Source organism: Schistocerca gregaria, chromosome X (assembly GCF_023897955.1).
Source record: "Schistocerca gregaria isolate iqSchGreg1 chromosome X, iqSchGreg1.2, whole genome shotgun sequence".
Taxonomy (NCBI): Eukaryota; Metazoa; Arthropoda; class Insecta; order Orthoptera; family Acrididae; genus Schistocerca; species Schistocerca gregaria.
The window spans coordinates 497,023,377-497,043,714 of NC_064931.1; the positions used below are offsets into that span (position 1 = coordinate 497,023,377).

General features: G+C 41.9%; 1 protein-coding gene across 1 annotated transcript in view; it reads right to left on the reverse strand.

Annotated features, from left to right (window-relative positions):
* Nucleotides 1–20,338, reverse strand: part of LOC126299103 (uncharacterized) — a 193,857-nt gene that overhangs the window by 101,311 nt on the left and 72,208 nt on the right. The window lies entirely within an intron of this gene.

A 20,338-nucleotide genomic window follows, 5' to 3' on the forward strand; every position in this document is an offset into this window, starting at 1 on the left:
CTGTCATTACCTCCCTTTTCTGTTCCAGTCGCGTATGGTTCTCGGGAAGAACGACTGTCTTAAAGCCTCCGTGCGCGCTCGAATCATTCTAATTTTACATTCTTGATCTCCACGGGAGGTATAAGTAGGGGGAAGCAATATATTCGATACCTCATTTAGAAACGCACCCTCTCGAAACCTGGCGAGCAAGCTACACCGCGATGCAGAGCGCCTCTCTTGCAAATTCTTCCACTTGAGTTTGCTAAACATCTCCGTAACGCTATCACGGTTACCAAATAAGCCTGTGACGAAAAGCGCCGCTCTTCTTTGGATCTTTTCTATCTCCTCCGTCAACCCGATCTGGTACGGATCCCACATTGATGAGCAAGACTCAAGTATAGGTCGAACGAGTGTTTTGTAAGCCACCTCCTTTGTTGATGGACTACATTTTCTAAGGACTCTCCCAATGAATCTCAACCTGGTACTCGCCTTACCAACAATTAATTTTATATGATCATTCCATTTCAAATCGTTCCGCACGCATACTCCAGGATATTTTACAGAAGTAACCGCTACCAGTGTTTGTTCCGCTATCATATAATCATACAATAAAGGATTCTTCTTTCTATGTATTCGCAATACATTACTTTTGTCTATGTTAAGGGTCAGTTGCCACTCCCTACACCAAGTGCCTATCCGCTGCAGATCTTCCTGCATTTCGCTACAATTTTCTAATGCTGCAACTTCTCTGTATACTACAGCATCATCCGCGAAAAGCCGAATGGAACTTCCGACACTATCTTCTAGGTCATTTATATTTATATTGTGAAAAGCAATGGTCCCATAACACTCCTCTGTGGCACACCAGAGGTTACTTTAACGTCTGTAGACGTCTCTCCATTGATAACAATATGCTGTGTTCTGTTTGCTAAAAACTCTTCAATCCAGCCACACAGCTGGTCTGATATTCCGTAGGCTCTTACTTTGTTTATCAGGCGACAGTGCGGAACTGTATCGAACGCCTTCCGGAAGCCTAGGAAAATAGCATCTACCTGGGATATGCTACAGGGTAAGGAATTAAATGTTAACTGACAAATTACACCTTGTAACAATCACTGAAGCAATTGCTCGAAGTGACTGCAAAACTTCCAGTACATGAACTACAACATAATCTATTGACAGAACTGAAGTCCAGGTTCAGAATGATTTGGCCCCATTACTTGCACACACTGAACGTAAGCTGCTCCAATACTCTCCACACTGTTCTGTGAACCGCGCAGTTCACGAGGAAGCTCACGGATGCTTGTCAGTCGACCACCTCTCACTCGATTGAAAACCATCCCTTGTAATTCTAATGTGGAAAAATTGCTAATGAGGGAGCTGTGCCAGTCCCCTTACTTGAACGAACCCGTTTCCAATCCATGGTGATAAATTTCTTCCAGCTGAGATGACACTTTCTTTGTATGTTTTTCCGTCCATTCTTTCAATTTTCCAGACACTACATCTTGCGACATCATACGTTCCATACTTTCTCGAGGTAGTGCTACGAACGCCAATTCGTTATTTGCTTGTTTTCAAACAGAGGAGCTCGTAAGTACGTTGTTGATTGAAGATCTTTTAAGGCTACCTCATGACCGTTTCCGATAAGTGGTTTCTGATATGAGTAGACTCAGTCAAAGAATGAACAGTATCTCTAATTTTATTAAAGGTGTAGCCCTCCCCCTGGTCTACTTTACTTGCAATCTTCAAATGTAACACCGCAATGAAGCAACGTTACGATAACGTAATGACAAGGTCATACGAAATTGAAATCCTGAAGTTTATGAATAACGTGACGTAACAGCTGAATACTTTTGAGGTAGCAATACATTCAAGTCCGTTGCCAGAGATGTTTCAAGAACGTAATTATCCATGAATCTATATTTTTTATCAGTGTCTTGGTGGAAAACATTAATAGCGACCTCAGACTTCCTGCAGATGATTCAGTTATCCGTAACGAAGTGATTTCCGAAAGAAGTAACAAATATTCCATCGCACCTTGAAAAGATTTCAAAGTAGTACAAAAACTGGCAACTTGTTCAAACGTTCATAATGTAAAATTGTGCACTTCACAAAACGAAATCAAGTAGTATCTTAAGACCACAATACCAATGAGTCACAATGAAAATTAGTCAACTCAAATAACTGTGTGCAACAGATGTTGTGCTATTAAATATAGTGATCACGTGGACTCAGTCGTAGATGAAGCTAATGGTGGACTTGGGTTCGTTGGTAATAAACTTTGAAAATGCCATCAGTCATCTACAAAGGAGATCACAAAATTTTGCGACCCATTCTAGTATACTACTTAAGTGTGTGTGTGTGACCCACACGTAAAACGACTAATACGACATATTGGATGTACGCAAAGGAGGCCAACACAAATTTGTTTCAGTCATGAGATTTCTCACGGATATGCTGAAAACTCTGAATAGGTAGTTGCTTTAAGGTAGACACCAATTATCCCGCGCGATTCATCTTACTAGAATTTAATGAGGAATCTAGAAACACACAACAAGTATATTGTTTCCACAGCGACCGCCAAGGAAAGATTTGTCTAACAACGTCGCATACACAGGCATTTAAACAGAAATGCATCCTCTGCTTCCCTTTTGACTGGAATTGGGTGAAATCCGAATTCGTGGTCTTTTGCCAGATATTTCACAGCCGTTTGCAGAATACAGATGCAGACGTAAATGTAGACTTACTGAAGATCGGAAGACAGTTATGTGCTACAGTTTTAGGACTGTGCAGTCTGAGTAACTGTGACGTAGGTGATATACACATAGTAGAAACAAACTGTGCATGAAATGTATTCGCAGTTGCGAGTATGGACGGACAACCATCAGCTGTGTAATGAAGTGACAATGAAAAATTTTGCCGGAGCGGGACTCAAAACCAGATTTCCCGTTTATCGAGAGCGATCGCGTTAGCATTAGGCTATCCGAGAACGACTCACGGCCAGAACCAAACTGTCACATGTCGTCAACCATGTGTGTACTATCTGCACTCTTACATCCATGTGTACTCCCGTACAGGGAAACATTTTAAATTAAAGTTTATGGCCCAGTGTCGGCGGATAAATACGACATTGCAGAGTGTGTCATTCCGAAGTACGATGCAATATTCCTTCGGGAATAATAGACTGTGCGTAACGAAGTGCAAAAGTTTAGCTTGGGAGTATAGTTCCCTAAACACATGTACAGTGTTTCTGTGTGCATTTTCATAACAGAAGGGCATAGACACGAGAAAGGTTACTTTTAAAATAACCTTAGATGACAAACAATAATGTAAAGCAAGCAAGAAGGTAAAGAGGGTCCTACAGAACTTAACAACGTTTAAAAGAACTACACACACAACCATGGTATGAGGAGCTGGCAGCCACTGCTCCAGATACTGTCGCTGGAGCTGTTTCCCCTACAGTGCGTGGGGCCGACACGGCATTGACCCTAATACTGGCTAACTGGCTGCGAATTGCTTGCCATGTCTGATGGAGCCACGTCCTCGGAATGAAGGCAATTGGTTTCTACCCGCACAATCAGCAGGAAGGCTGTGTATGCTACCCGCATACCCGGACAATTTATCGCTAAGTCCTAACGGTGTCCGCCACCGGTGGCTGCGTTCTTTGTGCTAAGCAAGCCGGAACTCGCACCTATCCAGTTGAACGTAACTATCCATAAAGAGAAACACACGGGATGTAGGACGTAGGGCATTCTGGGAGATGTCCGCCGCAGAACTGTGCAGTCCCGATGAATTCTTCGTCTGAATTTTTGGAAGTGCCTGATGTGTCACCTTGCAACAAATCACACCCTTATGTATGTAAATAATTTATATAGCTATAGACTGTCTTACCTGTACTGAAAACGATGTGGTGTTAGTTTTAGTTAATTGATGCGAAAGAAAGACGATTAGATTTCGGCGACGGTCTCATGGGGGAGGGGGAGAGGGAGAGGAAAATCGGCCCTATATTTTGACTTTTGAAAGCAGCCGTCCTCCAAAGTACAAATCCACTGTTCTACTTCTGCACCGCTTCGCCAGGTAAATTTATCCAGGTCTCTTGTTCATTCTTGCTTATATTCTGCATTTTTGAGTCCTTCCAAAAATGATTTCGAGAAGCTTTATTTCTTATGAATCTTCTTTGCTACTAACAAAGAACCCCTTGAGTGCGAGGTCGCTGTTCCGGCATTTGACGCCTCCACATATTGTCTGCCATGCCACCAAAATATGGGCTGCTAATGGCAACAGGGGCGGGACTGGAGGTATCCAGTGGGGAGCACAGCATCAGGCTGAGGAGCCCAGACGAACTGCTTAGTCGATGAGTGACTCACAATAGTACACAGTGCTAGTGGTGACGATACAAAGCAGAGCAATGGCAAACAAACAAAGCAAACACTGCATTATATCTGCAACACCTGCCGAAGATGAATTTTCGTCAGAAACGAACCCAAGGAATTCCGCAGAGCTATAAACAAGTGGCAGTTCAAATATTGGAATCTCTGCAAGATGATTCAGTGGAACGTGTGGTGTCTTATACGGTCGAGTGTGCGCACAATGTACATGAAGAATACAATGACGACGATAAGCGCTTAACAATTGAAAGTGATACGGAAACAGGCGTCGAGCCATGTAGTTCATCATCCTTGTCAGACGGGAGTCACAAATCCCGCTTCCAGTGAACCGTATGAAACGACATTTGATGCACAAGGAGCGGGTACTAAACATAATTACGAAGTAGTGCAGAAGAAAAACTGCGGATAGTCAAGGGAGGACATGACGCACTTGCTAAAAAACTGGTATTTGCTAGTTTTAAGGAGGCTCGATACAGTTTATAGGACGTGCACGATAGCGATCTATTACGATATACACATCAAATTTGGTGCAACAAACTACAATGATTTCAAGGGAAGTAGTGGATGTTGCGCAACAAACTACAATGATTTCAAGGGAAGTAGTGGATGTTGCGTAACTTCAAACAGTACTACAGAATTTTAAGACGCAAGATAACGAAATTTCGATCGAAACATCAACTTGACTATGCACAGCAAACTGCGGAATCAGTCTGAAAATTTGTAGAAGAGATAAATGAACGTATCCCATCGTTCGGTAAGGGATTCATTTTCAACTGTGACCAATTGGGATTTGAGAGGAAATGCATAAGAAAGGAACCCTGGAAATTAGAGGTACCAGGAGAGTTTTATCAAGATCAACTAACATCAGTGCCTTAACGCACTCGTATATAATTATGCCGACTATTAATCAGGATGGCAAATTGGCTGGAAAGTTATTTATTGTGCTGCGAGAATTTGGAGGTCCTCTGCCCCCTAGGATTCTTCCTCGTATGCGTGATCTTACAAGGGCAGTAGGGAATATTCACGTCACAAGAAGCAAAAGTGGGATAATGGGCGTAAGATAACTACAACTACGGTATGAGCACTGATTTTGACTAACAGTTGGCCAAAATAACTCATTTGTTTGATTCCTGGTCTGCGTACAAAAAGCATACTGATTTAGAGCAAACTATCCCTCCTAAAAAGACTGACATTGTAATTCATAACACCTGGAAACGCAGGGAAAATTCAGCCGCTGGATGTTTGCTTTTTCCGTGCCTACAAAACTTATTATAGCACTATCTGCAGCTATGCCTTACAGGATAGCCAGTTTCGCGACACGCTCCACGACAGACCTTCGCATTCGGTTGCATGTCATCACATTCCTCCTGTTCTCATCACGCCGTTACACCAACATGATTCTACATGCATTAGAGTGGATTCCTAGCTGAACGTCTTTCACTGTTTCAACTCCGAAGGAGTTCGCCTTTGATTTTGATGGTGCGAACCTATGTGATCACTGTGGGGCGCTATTTTTCATTCGGTGTTCATGGTGCAAGTTAATGGTTTGCTTTGAATATTTCTTGAATGTCGACGATGTCCATTTCGTGAAGTTTAATACATGCATCCCATAGAAGATTGATCTCTGCACTTCCCAGACATTTTTTGTCGCTCTCTTGATGCACATGGTAAGTCATTAGCAGCTAGCATTTCTCATGTCATAATTGTTAACACAACGCTTTCAAATGAGCCTTAGTAAAGACCGAACTTGCGACGTCGCAATGAAGGGTTCCTGACAAATACCTTGTTTATATTTGTTCTGAGTAATTTTGTACATCATTTAGTAGTTTAAGTGTAACTAAATCCAATTCTTATACTGTATATGTGATGAAGGGAAGTATACTGTGGATTTGGCAGCATAAGAGCAAGCTTTGGGGATTACAATACAAGCTTTTGTGTATTATGCTCAAAATATTTCTTAAAAAGAATCCTTAGAATGACTTTCAGGTTCCACTGCATTAATTTTTTAGTTAAGGAAAGATTCTGTCTTGCATTTTAAATTTACACATCTATACTTTAGACCAGTAACACGAAATGTGCTACCCGATCTGAAGTATCAAGACACAAATTAGTGGAAATTAATATATGGTGTGTAGCCTTCTTTTAGACGGCTTGAATTCTGCTGGGGAACATTTTCAATGAGGTGCCTATGTTTGGAGGAATAGCAGCCCACTCCCCTCTAGAGTCATAAGCTGAGGAGGTAGTTATGTTGGACGCTGGAGTGCGTAGCAAAGTCTACGTTACAACTCCTCTGAAAGTGTTCCACTGGGTTCGCATCGGGACTCTGGACAGGCTATTCCATTTCAGTGATGTTACTGTCCACATACCATTGCCTCACATGTGGTGCCTTATGACAAGCTGCATGAACATGCTAATACTATCGTTGCTGAACTGTTCCACTACTGTACAGAGTGCACAGTGGTGTAAAATATGTTTCACAGCCTTCTGCATATATGAGTTTAAGCCCAATGAGGGAATCACATTGTAGCCACGTAAACACTCCCATAGCCGAACACCAATTCCGTACTTCACTGTTCGCACTACATTTGATGGCAGATAACGTTTCTATAGGCATTTTCCGAACCCAGGCGCTTCCATCGGGTTGACAAGGTATGCTAAGATTCACCACTCCAAATCCCTCGTTTCCAGTCATTCAGTGTCCACTGGCGTCGCTCTTTACACCATCTCAAGCGTTGCTTATCCTTTTCAGAAATGTGTGCTTAGGAGCTGCTAAACCATTGTACGCTGTTCTTTCGAATTCCTTATGCACAATCACTTTCTTAGCTGGATCGTTGGTAGGACTTTGGAACTCACGAGTGACATCTTCAGCTGATTTCATGCTATTTCTTTTTCCAACTACCGATCGTAAATGCTGGGCGATCCCTGTCCTTAAGTACATGAAGTCTGCCTGGCCCAGGTTTCGTTGTTTGTTCCTACGTGTTTCCACGTCATTATCACATCAGCAGTCGACTTGGGCAGCTTTAGAAGGGATGAATGTTCCCGATGAATTTGTTGCTCAGGTGACATCCGATGAGTTGTCTACGTTCGAAGCCACTGAGCTATCCTGAAGGACCCATTCTGTTGTTACTGCTTCTAGACCAACAACAACACAACCCTCTTTTTGTACTGACAGTTTGGCCTCTCGTGACAACTAGTGATAAATCATGCATTACATAGGGTGTCCGGACAATTTTCTACATCTACATCGATACTCTGCAAACCACATTTAAGTGCCTGGCAGAGCGTTCATCGAACCACCTTCATAATTATCTATTATTCCAATCTCGTGTAGCGCGCGGAAAAAATGAACACCTATATATTTCCGTACGAGCTCTGATTTCCCTTATTTTATCGTGGTGATCGTTCCTCCCTATGGAAGTTGGTGTCAACAAAATATTTTCGCATACGGAGGAGAAAGTTGGTGATTGGAATTTCGTGAGATGATTCCGTCGCAACGAAAAACGCCTTTCTTTTAATGATGTCCACCCCAAATCCTGTATCATTTCCGTGACACACTATCATATTTCGCGATAATACACTCCTGGAAACTGAAATAAGAACACCGTGAATTCATTGTCCCAGGAAGGGGAAACTTTATTGACACATTCCTGGGGTCAGATACATCACATGATCACACTGACAGAACCACAGGCACATAGACACAGGCAACAGAGCATGCACAATGTCGGCACTAGTACAGTGTACATCCACCTTTCGCAGCAATGCAGGCTGCTATTCTCCAATGGAGACGATCGTAGAGATGCTGGATGTAGTCCTGTGGAACGGCTTGCCATGCCATTTCCACCTGGCGCCTCAGTTGGACCAGCGTTCGTGCTGGACGTGCAGACCGCGTGAGACGACGCTTCATCCAGTCCCAAACATGCTCAATGGGGGACACATCCGGAGATCTTGCTGGCCAGGGTAGTTGACTTACACCTTCTAGAGCACGTTGGGTGGCACGGGATACACGCGGACGTGCATTGTCCTGTTGGAACAGCAAGTTCCCTTGCCGGTCTAGGAATGGTAGAACGATGGGTTCGATGACCGTTTGGATGTACCGTGCACTATTCAGTGTCCCCTCGACGATCACCAGAGGTGTACGGCCAGTGTAGGAGATCGCTCCCCACACCATGATGCCGGGTGTTGGCCCTGTGTGCCTCGGTCGTATGCAGTCCTGATTGTGGCGCTCACCTGCACGGCGCCAAACACGCATACGACCATCATTGGCACCAAGGCAGAAGCGACTCTCATCGCTGAAGACGATACGTCTCCATTCGTCCCTCCATTCACGCCTGTCGCGACACCACTGGAGGCGGGCTGCACGATGTTGGGGCGTGAGCGGAAGACGGCCTAACGGTGTGCGGAACCGTAGCCCAGCTTCATGGAGACGGTTGCGAATGGTCCTCGCCGATACCCCAGGAGCAACAGTGTCCCTAATTTGCTGGGAAGTGGCGGTGCGGTCCCCTACGGCACTGCGTAGGTTCCTACGGTCTTGGCGTGCATCCGTGCGTCGCTGCGGTCCGGTCCCAGGTCGACGGGCACGTGCACCTTCCGCCGACCACTGGCGACAACATCGAAGTACTGTGGAGACCTCACGCCCCAGGTGTTGACCAATTCGGCGGTACGTCCCCCCGGCCTCCCGCATGCCCACTATACGCCCTCGCTCAAAGTCCGTCAACTGCACATACGGTTCACGTCCACGCTGTCGCGGCATGCTACCAGTGTTAAAGACTGCGATGGAGCTCCGTATGCCACGGCAAACTGGCTGACACTGACGGCGGCGGTGCACAAATGCTGCGCAGCTAGCGCCATTCGACGGCCAACACCGCGGTTCCAGGTGTGTCCGCTGTGCCGTGCGTGTGATCATTGCTTGTACAGCCCTCTCGCAGTGTCCGGAGCAAGTATGGTGGGTCTGACACACCGGTGTCAATGTGTTCTTTTTTCCATTTCCAGGAGTGTACAAAACGTGCTGCCTTTCTTTGAACTTTTTCGATGTACTCCGTCAGTCCTATCTGGTAAGGATCCCACACCCCGCAGTAGTATTCTAAAAGAGGTCGGACAAGCGTAGTGTAGGCAGTCTGCTTATAGGTCTGTTAGATTTTCTAAGTGTCCTGCCAATAAAACGCAATCTTTGGTTAGCCTTCCCCACAAAATTTTCTGTGTGTTCTTTCCAATTTAAGTTTTTCGTAATTGAAATTCCTAGGTATTTAGTTGAATTTATGGCTTTTGGATTAGAGTGATTTATCGTGTAACCGAAGTTTAACGAGTTCCTTTCAGCACTCGTGTGGATTACCTCACTTTTCGTTATTTAAGGTCAACTGCCACTTTTCGCACCATTCTGATATTTCTCCTAAATCGTTTTGCAGTTTGTTTTGATCTTCTGATTTTATTAGTCGATAAACGACAACGTCATCTGCAAACAACCGAAGACTTTTGGTCTGATAATTTGTTTAACTTACTTCCTGAAAGCAAATAAGTTTTAGAAATATTTTGAGAAACAACTGAATCGTTAACGCAGCTGGAAACTAGCATATCGAGCATTCAGTCCACATCACAAAGTAGATATCAGCTTTCGTTGTATATGGAACCCCCCGCTGGTAATCTTACTACTCTGTGGCGTAACGGAGATACTCGCACAACAAGACTAAGGTGGCAGGCAATGTACGTAACAATATACGAGCTCTGATAAGATTACGTACAATGCTCTACAGCGCGAGGTCGTTTCGCTTTCCCAGATAAGGAATATGTCACCCATTAAAAGTTACAAGCGACCCCATTCCGCTGCTCAACACGACAGTTTGATCTTGCCTATTCAAACTTTTAACTCTGTTTCAGACAAAACTGTTTCATTATTTGCAGAGGGAATAGCGTCTACCAGCTACTTTCAACCAGCATTTTTTTTTCAACACAAACAGCAGCACAACGAAAATTGCTTTATTTCAAATTTAAGTTCCTCATGGAAGATTGACGCGGGGGTGAGGGCAGAGGGTAAATGAGCCAGTGACAAGGAAACGTTCAGGTGCCTCTGACACGTAGTTTTATAGTCCATCTGACGAGCGTGTTCTACCTGCAACGGATGTGTGCCCAGATTTGTAGTAACCCACTTTTCAAAAATTATAAAAAGAAGTACTTCATAATGCTAGAAAGTAATAAAGTGTACTAATTCTTCCATTATTAAAGTATACAGCTGGAAGAAATGTGCGCACTGCTGGTGTGTAGTCATGATCCTAAACTCTTAATACAGGGTGTCCCAGGAGGAATGAGCAGTGTTCAGGGGTATGACAAACGATCATTCGAAGAAAAAAAAAAAAACTGGTAAACATAGGCTTTAAAAATGCATACCGTAAGAGCTATGAGCAGTTTTTCCATCGTCTATACTGTGAAACAAATGCCTTCTGCTGAAGTGCTCATCTCTCTTAAGATATGCAATTTAGAGCCCATATTTACTACAATTTGTTTCGAATGATTATTCTGTCATATCCTTGAGAACTGAACATACCTCCTGAGGTACCCTGTATGGACTCTGTAATATACAGACAATGAAACCATTGCATATTTAACCAATTAGTGACTAAGAGGAGGATCAAACCAATTTGTTTTTGTTTTACAAATTAGCTTCGCGATCGTCTGCTGTTACAGAAATTCAATAAGATTTTTTTTTGTTGCTTTAGTATAACGTGCATTGTAGCGTCACGATATTATTCAGCAACACTAACAGCGCTTTATCTCAAATTCAACATGAAAGTGGAGTAAACAAAAACTTATTACCAAATCGAGCTGTTGAATTTTAAGCATAAACTGGAGAGGCTGTTTAGATCTGAAATACGAGTATAATATCTTTTTAAATATCCGTACACAGTGAATCACCAATGACTCCTCTCAAAATTCTATGAAATAAGACATTCGACTAGCTTACGTTCAGAGGCATGCTGCAGAATCAAAGGCTCTACGTAACCCTCCAAAGGAAGAAAGTAGATGGAGAGACTAGAAGATTGCATTACCACAAGGGATCGTTTTCCCCCCATTCTGTACAATATATACACAAATGACCAGGCACACCAGCCGGAAATTAACAGACTCATATACGCAGACATCGCCATCACTGCTCAAGGAAGAACATCGAAAGAGGTTAAAAGAAAACTGACAGGGGCTTTGGAAATCTTGTGGAACCACTGAGAGGAAATCATATGCGAACTAATCCAGGAGAAACTCGAGTATGCCAATTTCATCTGCGTAATAGAGAAGCCACAAGACAGTTGGAACGAGAATCAAGGGGGTTGGGTTTGAGCCAGCCCAAAATACTTTTGAGTCAACCTAGATCTGTCACTTAAACATTGCACCGAGATAAAACGAAAAATATATGCAAGAAACAGTATTATATTTAAAGTGACAGGATCAACATGGGGATCGCAGGCTGACGGTCTCCGATCAACAGCAGTCGGATTGTTCTGCAGCCGGATAGTAAGCAGCACCTGCATCGAAGGCGTATTGCCACTCCAATCAAGTAGACATCGCTTTAAATGAGAGTCGGTACTGTCACCGCATGTCTAAGGCCGGTCCACAAAATTTACTCACTTGCGGAAATAGCACCACGAAATATCAGACGCAAAGTAGCCTGTGAAAGAGAGGGGGAAAAAGAACAGCAAGCCGACACACGGCACTTTATGTATACCAACCGAAGAACTCCAACTCGTCTGAAGTCAAGGAAGAATTTCCAGCCAACTGACAGTACCGTTACAAAGCCGACCTGCGACCCGCCACGTACCTTCATGGTTGTTGGGCTGTGCTCAATACAAATCTGCACCCAAACAGGAAATAAAACGAAGGTGGCAGCTACAGTACAGTACAGTACAGTACATGGAGAGCACTCGATAGATTAAGTACAGCAGCTGCAAAATGCGCAGTAAACATGGTTAAGTGGGGCTACTCGGAAGATGACCAGTGTGAATGCAGAGATACCGACGTTTGAACATTTTCTCATGTGCCCAAGAATGGAGTTTGTTTACACAGCGGAAGGCATATTTTATGCAATAAAAATGCCATTAAGGCTGCAGAGTTTTGAAAGAAAAGTGTTTAGATGTTCTCGTACGGACAGAAAAAGTAGGTATAAAAATCTGATTAAAAAGGCCAAAATGTATCAAAAACGGTACTAGAGTTCATGTGCAATAGTTTATTATTCGTTTAATTTTTACCTACTCTGACACGTTTTATTAGATATGAAGCTGTGAAACTTTAATCAGACGAAGTCTTCCGAGAGTTTAAGTTAAACTGCTGAGGAGAGAGATGTAGTAGTTCTTCGTACTATTTTGTTCCTGTTTCCGTATTATAAGTTATCAGCCCCAGAAGCTCGTAATTGAGTCAGCCGAAATGGAACGGGGTATTCTCTCACAGTTCGTAAGGTTTATCTAGTAAGGATGTTTATTAAAAAAAAAACTTTGCAATCGAGCATGAAATAAAAAGTGAAGAGGGCAAGTTATTTAGCATATAGCACAAAGGTCTCCGTTGTACAAACTTAATCGTCTGAGGTTGTGTTGGCGTCAATATGTGAAAAGGTCGCAACTTCCGACTGAAGCCTTTTTAGCGCTTCCTATATCGCGCCGTCGCTTCCATTCAGATGTACTGTTTATGAATCAGAGCAACACCACTTACAAAGAAGACTTTGTGACGCATTATCTCGTACGCAGCAGGAAACGGCGATACGCTGCTTCTACGAAACCTCTTGCGGACAGTGTCGGATGCTAGTCCTGAATGAAGCGTTTATTTTATCGGAAAAAAGAATTTAATGATGAAGTACTTCTGGGACAATGAAGTGGCGAATATGCTTGACAGACAGATGAGAGGCACTGTATACAAGACAGAACAGATTCATCCGACAAAATATTATTTCCAACAACATTGAAAAACCAGATACTAAACTAAAATCACAAAAAGCTACCGACTTGTTAACTTCTGTTTCTTCGATACGACCTAACACTAAACTTAACATGTTGTAATTAATGGCGTGAAACAAGTGTAGGAAGTGTTACGTTTGTGTTCGAATTAATGAATTCAATGGAATTAACTGAACCCTAAAAGGGGTTTCAGAAGTTATTTGAATTTTGAAGTATGTTCCTATATCAAATCAAGGGGTAAATGACACGAAAACATTTCCAGAAACGCTTTATTTTTTTAGTTGCTGAAATGGCATTCTACGAAGGAACATCTGACATTTGTAGTCATCAGTTCACAGTATCTATTACAAATGTCATCAGCTCAAATAAATTAAGAACTATCTCAAAATGGCATCGTCTTTGTTCTGCATACGCCTTAACTCTTAATGGATTTTAGTGCAATTTTAAAAGACACCCAAACGGGACTGAAACCTCTCTCAGCTTTCCGTGACGTGTTGATAAAGTGTGTTTGGAATTCCTGTGCCATGAACTAATTCTTCTGCCCACAGAATTTAGCTAATACACAAGCCGGCGAGGACTGGCTCAACGAGTACTTATTATCTACCTGGTGAGGTAGGCGTCAAATACTGGCTACAGAAAAATCTGAATAAAATTTTCTGCAGCCCCATAATGTGGAAGCCTTATGCTTCTTAATGCCCTGGAAGATTTTGTGGAACGTGTTAATATTCGACAGCATGCCTACCTATATGTGTAAATTCACATAACGTGAAATTTTCGTGATTTAAGTCCTGACTGTCCGGATAACTGTTTACATGTCATTCCTTGTTTTGATATCTGGAACTTGTTCCAAAAATTTAAGTTTTCGTTTACAGCCTGTAAAAGAATTGATCGTACCGACAAACTACAGAAAAACAGATTAAAGCAGGTAACACAGTTTACGTCTTCACTTACGAATATTTTGAATCCTGCTCAGTGCAATTTTTATTTAGTGTGCATCCTTCGGTTCAGTGCTGCAATTTGTGAGAACATAGGTTGTTCTTTATTAATTACGGAATTTAGTGTTCTACAGAACCCTTGTTAACAGACGTAAAAATATATCAACAAGCATGTAGGCACTGCGAAATTCAGAACATCGGATTATTGATCAGAGGGTCCGAATCGTCATCGTCTGCGATTGAACAAATCAGTGTCTAAAAACTGAATTTTGATTGCTAAAGTTGCATTTGTTTAAACTAGGGGTGCTCCACCTTTTTAGGCTTAAGATCTACTATATGCAATTTAGTCTACTTAGAGATGACCTGACTAAAAAAAAAAAAAAATCATACAGGTTTAAGCGCAAATCATAGCCAAAAATCGAACATTTTAATTACATAATGTAGATAAAATTCTCTCTCCATCAAAATTTGTAGTCTATTAAATTTTCAACATATACACACGAAAAAAACACACGATCATAAATGTTGATTGAAAGGTTAGTGAGATACCTGACTTTGCATATCATTGGCAAGTTGCTCTAACTGATTAATAATTTGTCAGACCCAACTGTCAGTTTGGATTTCACTACGTTCATCGTTTAAAACGCTGCCTCACAGGTAAGTGGATCCAAAAAACGATGAAACATTCGCTGTTACTTTTACAATGTTAGGGTAGGTCTTACTAATTTCCAAAATTTATCTTCATTGTATTCTGACTTTAAGGAGACGCTATTTTCAAATCTAATTACTTCCTCTTTAAGTTCACTCTCACTGCAAGAGAAAATATTACTCATTTTACTTTAAATATTTCCCACAACCACGTTTTGGAAAGGCTGAGCTATGAAAGCTCTAACAGGTTCAGTTGCCTTGAAATCTGGAAATATGTTTTCAAATTCTGTCTTCAGTGCTGCCAGATTGACAGTGTACTGCTTTGCCGCTCCTTGATCAAATTATATTTGTTGAATAGATTGTTGGGACTATTGAAGGAAAGTATTTCTCAATGTCTGTAATTGTGCTAGCCAAAGGTGAAGGCTTTGCATGAAACATTACAAAAGACTTTAGAAGATTTTGTTTTTCTTTGAAATTCATTGTTTATCTTATTTGGTCTGTCATATCAGTTACAGATGTCAACCACCTCAAATCATACAGTTGTGAGTAACCTACCTTACTTTCACATCAAAGACTTTGTAGATGGCAGAAGTTCTCTACATCTGTTCACAACCATACCTCTACTCAGCCATTTAACTTTTGTGTGCAACAGCATGTCTGCATACTGACTATGCAATTCTCGTAATAGCACTCTAAACTTTCTTCTCCGTGGTGATTGTGAGCAAATTGAATTCACAGTTTTTATGAAAATACAACGTGTGTCTTTTTCAAAATACTCCAACTCTCTGGTGCACTATACAAAGATATTTTAAGAAATGCGGCAGAGGTTCGTCATTCGCACACTAGGTATCAACTCCTTTGTGTCTGCCTGCCAAGAAAAGCGCTTAGTCAGTAGTAATGGACGCAAGTTTCTGAACTGGCGAATCATATTCGGAACAGAAGGATTTGAATACGCAGCAAAAATGATTACATGTGACGTCTTTCAAGGTCAAAATTTTAAGCAAATTTACTTCCACAACGAAATTTAAGTACATCTTACGAAAATCATAACTTGAGGTTAATCGTTTTCATTTTCTAACTTGTTCAACTGCAGTGGCACTGCAAATCTATCAGTTGACTTTTATATTTTTCGCCATTAATTCCATAGTTCTTATAGCATCTCTTGACAGAAGCGTGTGTCTGTGACTAATTTACTTTCAAAATCAGACAGTTTTTTCCTCTTCAACTCACTACCAACTGCTGCTTCCGAGTCAAGGTCTTTGTGAACCGTTGTAAAATGGCGTTCAGTGTTTCCCTTTTTAGGAATAACTGAAGTTGCATCGCATATCAGACATACGACCCTATCCTTACGCATTTTAACTAAAGAACTGTTCTTCCCTCTCACCATGAAAGTTTTCTCTCTTCCTTTGTTTAGTTACATTCATTTTTTGCAAACACGTTGCCAAATTACAATAATGTAACAAAGTATTTGATCATTAGCTCCTTCGTACACAGTTTTGTTCCGTGGAAACTAAAACATAGGTTGTGTTGCCTACTGGAGGAGCAGCTTATCAGTAAACTCACTACAAAGCGTGAAATTTGAGATGATTTTATCCGTTAATCCAGTTTACTAAGGGTCCCATAAAAACACTCAAGGAAACTTCTGCTACAGTTTTTATCATACGTTAACTCCATCGTGGATGAACAACACTTCTTTAGGTTTCTTGTCTAACCGTCTCAGCCAGGCACATACCTTCCCACAGCCAAGTTTATATCGTCGTCCACTTTAAATCGCTTGGGTCATATGTCCTGTGATAACTGATATTTTTGACGATTCCAGGGACTGACCGACATTCGTGAATTCCAACCACACTGCCTGACAACATGAAGCACCCAAAACACATGATGGGGCGTGTTGCTCGTTTTTAGTGTTAGTACTACACTTGTTACGGTATATAAAGGCGTGAGCAACGTAATATGTGGGGTTATCCCTGACGTAGACCGAGATGCCCCGTACTATATCGAGACAGCGTTATCAGCACCTGACGGAGCCTCATTGTGGCTTTCGAGTTGTCCAGCTAGTCGAAACGTTCATTATCCAGTTTCGTGGAACGTTTGGATATGGCAATGGTCAGTTTGAGTGCATGGGAACGAGGAGACAGACAAAACCTACCTTCACTATTTCGGTTGACCACATCTGACCACAGCAAGGGACGATCGCCTTATTGTGAACCAGGCATATCGTGACCTATTCATATCTGTACCTGCCATCCAAGAACAAGTATGGCCTCCTTGGAATATTGTATGTCATCCTGCACTATTGGCCGAAGGCTATCAGCAGCCAGAATATGAAATTACCGCCCCCATATGTAGATTGCCGTTAACACTGCCGTGTCGTGACTGACAAGCATGGACTGCTAAGGAATGGCATAGTGATGTGTTCAGAGATATCACGATTCTGCACTCCCTCAGATGACATCCGCGAAGTATGGTAGTGACCTGGGGATACGTCCCATTCTTCCAATGATCCAGAGAGGCACAACGGTGTCATTTCTGGCGTCATGGTGAGTGGTGCCATCAGGTACGACTTCAGGTCACGGCTGGTTGGATTGACGGATCTCTGATAGTACAACGGTACGTTACGGACATTCCGAGTCATGTTACCTCTCATGCGACCGTATCCTAATGCAATTTTTCAACAGGACAATGCTCGTCCACACATGGCAAGTGTGTGTGATGTTGAGTTTCTCCCACGGCCACCGATGGAACGAGTGTGGTACCAGCTCTGACGTCAACTACGACCCAGTGTCAGTGTCCAGGATATCAAGAGCAAGTTCCAATATATGTGGGCCAGCTTGCCCAAGGAAAGACTGCAACGGCTTTATGACACACTTTCAAACCCAACCAGGCCAGAGGGCGAACTACGTCAACTGGTAAGTGGTCTCATACTACCAAGTTTTTCGTAAATTTCACTCCGTCTCGTAACCACTGAAATATCGCCACACACACACACACACACACACACACACACACACACACACACACACAGCCCATGAAGTTTCGGTTTGTTTTCTCTTCCCCTTCCGGGAGCTTCATTTTTTTGTGATGCAGTCTACTATTTAAGACCTTCCTTTCATTTATGCGCAGTACACTGATTTATGTTGAGAGTAGCTCCCAGTCTTTTAAGTGACTCTGTGGATGTAGGCGGAAATTCTGACTGGCTAACTTTATTTGAATGAGACCTGCTGTGGGACCGGCCGTCCGCACATGGTGCCAATTTCCATTCAACACTGGTCTCTCTGTTTGGGAAACAGATACTGCTAGTTCCGAATGAGCGCTCCGTCCAAGCCCAAGAGGAAATACAGACGCCTTACAGTCTGCTCGAAGGTAGCTCTTCCGGAGAAACAAATTAGATCTCAGATTATGTTGCAGAAGCCCATTCAGAGAGACTTGTAAGAGCCACGAGGTTTGCGCAGCAGCCGGTACAGCTTAAGGCGGCCATGCGAAAGCCTCAGTTGGCACGCGCCTAACCACAAGTAGGTCGTTTGTGGAGCATCACGAATGCCAGTGCTGCAATTTCTTCACTCGTTGGAAGTAACTTTATACAACCAAATACATTGTCGGATTACCTGCAGTGCTGCACCACATGCAAATTTTTACAGACCGACATTGGTGGAAATTTTTGAGATGCAGGATACAAATAAATAATTATCAGCCACAACAACAAATTTTGTTTTATTTCATGCAAATGTCTAAAGCAATACAATTATTCTTGATAGTGTTTTCCGGTCTATTGTTGCTGCTACTATATCCTTTGAATTTGCTTTAGGCCCTGAAGTGTAAAAGCCCTATACTGACACGATTTTTTTTTGTTTTTTTTTTTTTGTTTTTTTGCAGCTTCTCATTTAGTCTGTAAGATTCCATTAATACAAGACCACCACGTGGCATGAGTAAACGCCACTATGAATTAGTATGGACAGGAAATTAACATTAACAGTGATTGGAAGCTGTTTGTATGTACTGAGCGATGATATTAAACTGTAAACTACTCCAGTTTTAATTTCATTCAGAAAATTAAACAACAAAATGTCAATTAAAGCATTTTGCCACAACTTCAGGAAAAACTTAGTACAGTGTAAATAAATCATATAACATAGGCCGGTCTGATTGTAGCAGCTTTAAATAACACATGCATATTCTGCAAACAATTCAGTAAAAACAAAATGCTGGCACAGATTGTGTAAGCTCCGTACTTAAAGAAGAAAGAGAGACATTCACTTCATTTTAGTTAAAACTGAATCACAGAATTAGCCACGGATGACTAAAATCATTTGACTTTACGTAATTCGTGACACTATCGTGTAACGAAGATGTAAAAAAAAAAACTCTTACACATTACGATAACTGAAGAAGGTAAGCAGGATGAGCATGCATCAGCAACCACTGACGAAGTGCGATAGCTAATTAAGGCAACTGAAACAATCTTGCCTATGACGTCATTGCGCGTTACCCACAATTTTACAACGTTACAGAGCCTCTTTACAAATGTCTTTCTAATGTTTCGTATGACGGAAACAAATGAGAACGTTAATTGTATAAATTACATGGAATGAAATGTACGTGCGCTTAATGGTTTTGTAAAACACCTCGGTAACAAGGTGAGCCATGAGAAGATTGCACAGCTTCTTTCTGCTAAACGTTTCCTCAACAGCCCCGGCAAAAATCTATTTACAAATTTAGTTATTTTCGACAGTGTCAAATATTAGAAACAAAGTAACTATTACAGACTTCAATTCAAAATTTATCTTCAACGAAGCTGAACTGATGCTATAATGTTTCATGGAGTAGACATTTTGTACTCCATGGCACCCGTTTTCTATGAGGTCCTTTTCATCAAGATAATGTTCCTCAGTCTAATACAGGTTCTAGTACCCAAGTGTGCTATAAAATTTATCTCTGGAGGAATGCGGAAAGTAGTGACGCGGCCTTCGAGATTGCCGACTTCGAATCAACGTGACCTTACTTCATGTACGAACGAGTAACGCGTTGCACTCTGTTTCAAAAACTCGTTGCTGCGCATCATGTTAAAGAACTTCAATTATTTCTCCGGGCAACATACGTGCCTCTAGGCCCTCTCATATCTAAACAGACGCCACGCCCTTCGTCAGTTAACATTGCAACGTGTGTATTAACAGGTACTAATAATAATGAAAATTCTGAAACAATTACTCATTACTATATTATTGTCATTTTTATTATTGTTAATAACAATATAGTAATGAATAATTAATACTTCAGAATTTTCAGTCTTTCTAACTTTGTGTTAAGCAATTTCCTCCCTACATTCATGTATGCAACATCAAATGTATGGCAGCTAAACGTAAGTAATCAAGTCTGGAGAAGAAATAATATGAGGGCGAACTGAGTAGTAATGCCTCCGAGGTTTTTGTGAGAATTTGGAAAGCTTTTTAAACAAAAG